Source organism: Oncorhynchus masou, unplaced genomic scaffold (genome assembly GCF_036934945.1).
Source record: "Oncorhynchus masou masou isolate Uvic2021 unplaced genomic scaffold, UVic_Omas_1.1 unplaced_scaffold_11634, whole genome shotgun sequence".
Taxonomy (NCBI): Eukaryota; Metazoa; Chordata; class Actinopteri; order Salmoniformes; family Salmonidae; genus Oncorhynchus; species Oncorhynchus masou.
Window position 1 is genome coordinate 1 of NW_027001394.1, and position 7,529 is coordinate 7,529.

A 7,529-nucleotide genomic window follows, 5' to 3' on the forward strand; every position below is an offset into this window, starting at 1 on the left:
GGTTGTCTGCTCTCCTGCCTCACCTCTCCCATGGTGGGGTTGTCTGCTCTCCTGCCTCACCTCTCCCATGGTGGGGTTGTCTGCTCTCCTGCCTCACCTCTCCCATGGTGGGGTTGTCTGCTCTCCTGCCTCACCTCTCCCATGGTGGGGTTGTCTGCTCTCCTGCCTCACCTCTCCCATGGTGGGGTTGTCTGCTCTCCTGCCTCACCTCTCCCATGGTGGGGTTGTCTGCTCTCCTGCCTCACCTCTCCCATGGTGGGGTTGTCTGCTCTCCTGCCTCACCTCTCCCATGGTGGGGTTGTCTGCTCTCCTGCCTCACCTCTCCCATGGTGGGGTTGTCTGCTCTCCTGCCTCACCTCTCCCATGGTGGGGTTGTCTGCTCTCCTGCCTCACCTCTCCCATGGTGGGGTTGTCTGCCTTGTAGCCATCCAGCTTGTCCTGCAGGAGCTGAGCCAGAGTGGTACAGTCTTTATACTCCCTGAGTCAAGTAGACAACAGACAGGCTCTTAGCTTTCCAACAGACAACAGTCTATACAGGTGTTAGACACGATAGGAGTTAAACGCTGTGTATCAGTACAATAGAAAGCCTAGTGACTGATAGTGCTTCCTCTCTCCCTCTCTCTCTCACCCTCTGTATCTGACGCCAGGGTATTCCTTCAGGGTATTGCAGAGAGTGGCGATCTGCTCAGCACAGCGCTCCAACATGTTGTGCTTAATGTCAGCCTTGTAGGGGCTGTAGAAGTCCTGGAAGGCATCTGTCTTGTCCAGGGAAAACACCTAGACACACAGACATAAGACAGATAAGAGGGAATAGACATACATACCACAGGAGGTTGGTGGCACCTTAAATGGAAAGAACGGGCTCTGGGTAATGACTGGAGCGGAATCAGTGGAATGGTATCAAATACATCAAACACATGGTTTCTATTCCATTAGCTCTGTTCCAGCCATTATTATGAGCCGTCCTCCCCTCAGCAGCCTCCACTGCTACATACACACAGAGAAATAATTAATGACATGTATTTTATTAGGCTCTTTTTACATCAATAGTTATCACAAAGTCTTTACAGTTGCCCGGCCTAGACTCCAAATATTACGGTCACTTTCCGAAAATATTTGGAATATTCCTGTAATCAGGATGGAATGAGCAAGATATCCATGAATCTGCCCGGGAATTTGGTGAAATTAACACAATTTTGCAACCCTATCCAGTGGGCATGCAGGGTCGTCGTGCAGGTGGCACAGTGGCAGTGTGTGAGATTGAGTCAAACAGTGTGTGTGTGTGTGTGTGTGTGTGCGTGGGGGGGGTAATATAATCCTCTTTCATTACGCTGAGTGCTGCCCAAATGACTGACAACACAGTACAGTGCTGTAGGAGCAGATGCGACATCTTTCATTATTTTTGTAGGAGGGATTTCCCAAATGCACCATTATGACATAAATGACAGTTTATTTCCAATCTGACACTTCCTATTTCGCTTCCTAATTCTGCTCCTCCATCCTTTCCCACTTTCTCTACTTGCCCCGTAATGTCAGGCAGGCTCTCTCTTCCCCCATGCACCACCACTGTCACTGGCACCTCTACATGTGGTTGAGCCCATCTGTTGATCGCCCATTTGGTGTGCAAACAAGCTTCCCTTGTCACACAACCCTACTTCACCCCCCATTGGCTACTGGCCAGTATGTTGCTACATCAGCCAATGAGGTGGGGATTAGAGCCTCCCTTCTAGCCACTCCGCTCTGCTCTGGAACATTCCATCAGGAGAGGGAGACAAACCCAGCTCATTCAGCTAATCCCTCATCTCCTCCCCCTTCTCTTCGCTTATTCCTCCCCCTCTCCAATTGTGCTTTCTTTCAGACAGACAGACAGTTCAGACCTGAGACTCATAGGGCAGACAGACAGACAGACGAACAGACAGACAGACAGACAGACAGACAGACAGACAGACAGAGGCAGTTCTGACCTGAGACTCATAAAGACAGACAGACAGACAGACAGACAGGTTCTCACCTGAGACTCATAAGACAGACAGACAGACAGGTTCTCACCTGAGACTCATAGGGCAGAAAGGCGATGTGGATCTCAGTCAAGGTCTTCATGGCTTTGGACGCGCTGGGATTTCGGTCAACAAATTAAACAATGAATCTGGGATTGCTGTGAGGGAGGGGGGACAAAAATATTAATTAAAAGATGAAAGAAAAAGGGAAATAGAATAGAAATCAATATACTCTACTGTGGAAGGTTGAGTGTTGGTATGGTGTCAAAGAGGAGTTGACTGTCGCTTCATCTGTTAGTCCGTTCCCAGTACTCCAGCAGGCGGTCAGACTGCTCCATACTCTAATTGACATATACAGCAGGCGATGGTATGTCGTCGTCTCCGGGTCTCTCTGATATTACTCACTGTCAGTGAAGAAGACGTGAGCTCCTCTGTATCTGGGCGACCGAGGGTCTCTGAAGTCATCTATGAGTGCCTCCACAGTCTGGGGAGAAGGAACGGTTGGCAACATCATTAGAATCTTACCATAGAAAGCAGAACGCCTGTGGTCCTGTGTGGCTTAGATGGTAGAGCATGGTGTTTCCATCTCCAGAGCTGTGGGTTTCATATCCCACTGGAGCCACCCATATGTTCATGCATGAATGTACCACAGTAAATGCTTCGATGAAAGCATCTACCAAATGGCTCCCATACCTCATCATTGGGAGTTATTAAGTAGATGGCCTCCATGCTTGGGAGAGGCTCCCGTTTCTTGCCGATGTCTTCAACAACTGGACAGGAGAAGACAGAAAAGCACAGCCATTCAGTTAGTCAATTGAAGGTGCTACACTGTTCGCTCAATTTCAGTTTATGTTAGAAAACAAGCACTGAATAGTGTAGGGAATCATTGTACCATATAAATCGCTGTGAAATTAAACAAAACTTTTTTTTTTACAGCTGTTTGAGGCAGGTGGACCAAAACAGAAAGTAAAAGGCTCAAGTGCAAGTCTCTGCTGTGTTACAGAGGGTGGATGTGGGGGATACATTTTAGTAAATAATTTTGCAACCAGGAAATTACATTGGCCACTAGATAAGACAGCCACAAATTCAAAGCAACTTTCCGGTGGGAGAAATCAATAAGAGAATATCACAGCCAATCTCTGGTGGGTAAGTAACACTGTGAAAAACTTAATTCCATTATTACTGCAGATATATTATTGACATTTTCTGAAATAACAATGCAAATAAAAAACATGGTGTATCACCTTGAAGGGATGCTGAACAGGAAGTGTGTATATGTGGGACATTGAGTGGTACTCACTGGTGATGCCCTCTGACATGATATCTGTCATCTTACAGCAGGATGACATCATCCTCATGCTCAGCTTGTCTACGACCAGCACCTGGGGCAGGGAAGGAGGACACAGGTCAGAGGTCACAGTGCGTCGAAGGGCTCTAGTCAAAGCAGTACGCTATATAGGGGAATAGGTGCCATTTGGGCGAAGACCAGCGCTATCATGTACTATCATAACCAAGACGCAACCATTCATAACCAAGACGCAGCCATTCATAACCAAGATGCAGTCATTCATAACCAAGACGCAGCCATTCATAACCAAGACACAGTCATTCATAACCAAGACGCAGTCATTCATAACCAAGATGCAGTCATTCATAACCAAGATGCAGCTATTCATAACCAAGACACAATCATTCATAACCAAGATGCAGCCATTCATAACCAAGACGCAGTCATTCATAACCAAGATGCAGCCATTCATAACCAAGACACAGCCATTCATAACCAAGACACAGCCATTCATAACCAAGACACAGTCATTCATAACCAAGACGCAGTCATTCATAACCAAGACGCAGTCATTCATAACCAAGATGCAGCTATTCATAACCAAGACACAATCATTCATAACCAAGATGCAGCCATTCATAACCAAGACGCTGTCATTCATAACCAAGATGCAGCCATTCATAACCAAGACGCAGTCATTCATAACCAAGATGCAGCTATTCATAACCAAGACGCAGTCATTCATAACCAAGATGCAGCCATTCATAACCAAGACGCAGCCATTCATAACCAAGATGCAGTCATTCATAACCAAGACGCAGCTATTCATAACCAAGATGCAGCCATTCATAACCAAGACACAGCTATTCATAACCAAGACGCAGCCATTCATAACCAAGACACAGTCATTCATAACCAAGATGCAGTCATTCATAACCAAGACGCAGTCATTCATAACCAAGACGCAGCCATTCATAACCAAGACACAATCATTCATAACCAAGACGCAGCGATTCATAACCAAGACGCAGCCATTCATAACCAAGATGCAGCTATTCATAACCAAGACGCAGTCATTCATAACCAAGATGCAGCTATTCATAACCAAGACGCAGTCATTCATAACCAAGATGCAGCTATTCATAACCAAGACGCAGTCATTCATAACCAAGACGCAGTCATTCATAACCAAGACACAGCCATTCATAACCAAGACACAGTCATTCATAACCAAGACACAGTCATTCATAACCAAGACACAATCATTCATAACCAAGACGCAGTCATTCATAACCAAGACACAATCATTCATAACCAAGACGCAGTCATTCATAACCAAGACACAGCCATTCATAACCAAGACACAGTCATTCATAACCAAGACACAATCATTCATAACCAAGACACAGTCATTCATAACCAAGACACAATCATTCATAACCAAGACGCAGTCATTCATAACCAAGACGCAGCCATTCATAACCAAGACGCAGCCATTCATAACCAAGACACAATCATTCATAACCAAGACGCAGCGATTCATAACCAAGACGCAGCCATTCATAACCAAGATGCAGTCATTCATAACCAAGACACAGTCATTCATAACCAAGACACAGTCATTCATAACCAAGACACAATCATTCATAACCAAGACGCAGTCATTCATAACCAAGACACAATCATTCATAACCAAGACGCAGTCATTCATAACCAAGACACAATCATTCATAACCAAGACGCAGCGATTCATAACCAAGACGCAGCCATTCATAACCAAGATGCAGCCATTCATAACCAAGATGCAGTCATTCATAACCAAGATGCAGCTATTCATAACCAAGACGCAGCCATTCATAACCAAGATGCAGCCATTCATAACCAAGATGCAGTCATTCATAACCAAGATGCAGCTATTCATAACCAAGACGCAGTCATTCATAACCAAGACACAGCCATTCATAACCAAGACACAGTCATTCATAACCAAGACACAGTCATTCATAACCAAGACACAGTCATTCATAACCAAGACACAGTCATTCATAACCAAGACACAATCATTCATAACCAAGACGCAGTCATTCATAACCAAGACACAATCATTCATAACCAAGACGCAGTCATTCATAACCAAGACACAATCATTCATAACCAAGACGCAGTCATTCATAACCAAGACACAATCATTCATAACCAAGATGCAGCTATTCATAACCAAGACGAAGTCATTCATAACCAAGATGCAGCCATTTATAACCAAGATGCAGCCATTTATAACCAAGATGCAGCTATTCATAACCAAGACGCAGTCATTCATAACCAAGATGCAGCCATTTATAACCATTGATATGCAGTTCCTTCAGAAAGTATTAATATATACTGAACAAAAATATAAAACGCAAAATGTAGTGTTGGTCCCATGTTTAATGAGCTGAAATAAAATATCCCAGGAATTGTCCATACCCACAAAAAGCTTATTTATTTAAAATGTTGAGCACAAATTTGTTTACATCATTGTTAATAAGCATTTCTCCTTTACCAAGATAATCCATACACCTAACAGGTGTGGCATATCAAGAAGCTGATTAAACAGCATGATCATTACACAGGTGCACCTTGTGCTGGGGGACAATAAAAAGCCACTCTAAAATGTGCATCTTTGTCAACACAATACCACAGATGTCTCAAGTTTTGAGGGAGCGTGCAATTGGCATCCTGACTGCAGGAATGTCCACCAGAGCTGCTGCCAGAGAATTGAATGTTATTTTCTCTACAGTAAGCTGCCTCCAACGTCAATTTAAAGAATTTTATGGATCCCCATAATACATACGTCCAACCTGCTCACAACCGTAGACCACGTTTAACCATGCCAGCCCAGGACCTCCACATCTGGCTTCTTCACTGGCGGGATCATCTGAAGGGGTGCTGAGGTGTATTTCTGTCTGTAATAAATCCCTTTTGTTGGAAAACCACATTCTGATTGGCTGGGCCTGGTTTCCCAGCGGATCCATGGGTAGGCATAGGCCCACCTGATTGGGAGCCAGACCCACCCATGGATCCACCCTTGCCCAGTCATGTAAAACCCATAGATTCGGGCCTAATTTACTTATTTCAATTGACTGATTTCCTTACATTAACTGTAACTCAGTAAACTCTTTGAAATTGTTGCATGTTGCTTATATTTATGTTCAGTATACTTTCTGAAGGCACTGTAAAAGCTGGGCTCCATACCTTCCATTCTCCTTTCTTGTGTACCTTCTTGATGACGCCATTCATAATCCCTAAAGGAGAAATCATTGATTAGTACACTTCAGTTTGCACAGTAAACTTTTTGTGATAAAAGCATTGTAGGCTATTTCCCCCTTGTCATATACAGTAAGTTTCGCCAGGTCTCACTGACCTCAACTATTGGAACAACATTAGCAAAGCCTGGGCGTCTAAGCATAATGTTTCAGATTAAAAAATGGATGTCAGATATTTTTTTCTCGTGAATTCTGGTGACAGACGGTGTTAGCGGTGAGGACACAGTCATTGTTGGCATTTAATGGACTCCTCGGAGGGGTATGAAGTAGGCATGTCATACAGTGTAACACTTGAATTCCATCTGTGTGGAGTTTTGGAATTGCACCCCTTGGAACCCTCTGGAAGACTGTTCTGCATCCCAAATGGAACCCTATTACCTTTAAACTGTGCTACTCTTGACCGGGACCTAGGGAATAGGGTGCCATTTGGGACACATATCCCAACTAACAGCAAACGTTCCCGCAACTTTCGAGAACGTTCCCTTTCCTCATCATCTAATGTTTGGACCATGTGGTCCACCACGGTTTGACCTCGAGAGAGGCTGGGCAGAGAGTGCAGCACAATCTGAGCCACTTCACCATAGCATCCATCATCCGGACATTCCAAAATGAGAATAGGTATGTACTGCAGACATTGGACCTCTATTACTTTTACTACTTGACAGCGGTACAACAAAAGCACAGTAACGACCATAAATTAAAAATATATACTGTAAGGGGAAACAAAGCCAGTGTTTCATGTATTACTATATACAGTATATGAAATTGGGAGCTATACTACTTTGTAACATGTTTATCTTGTATACTGTATAACTGTAGTGTTTACTGTACTGTATGCTATTTTGTTTTTGTAGAACTGAAAGACCACCACGTGGAACATGTCTATTTACAGACCAACAGGAGGCTTCCATTGTGCAAATGGTAGTTGAAAATGATGCC

General features: G+C 44.1%; 1 pseudogene; it reads right to left on the bottom strand.

Annotated features, from left to right (window-relative positions):
• Positions 1-356: 356 nt before the first annotated feature.
• On the bottom strand, positions 357-6,564 carry LOC135529419 (syntaxin-binding protein 1-like; annotated as a pseudogene).
• Positions 6,565-7,529: the final 965 nt, after the last annotated feature.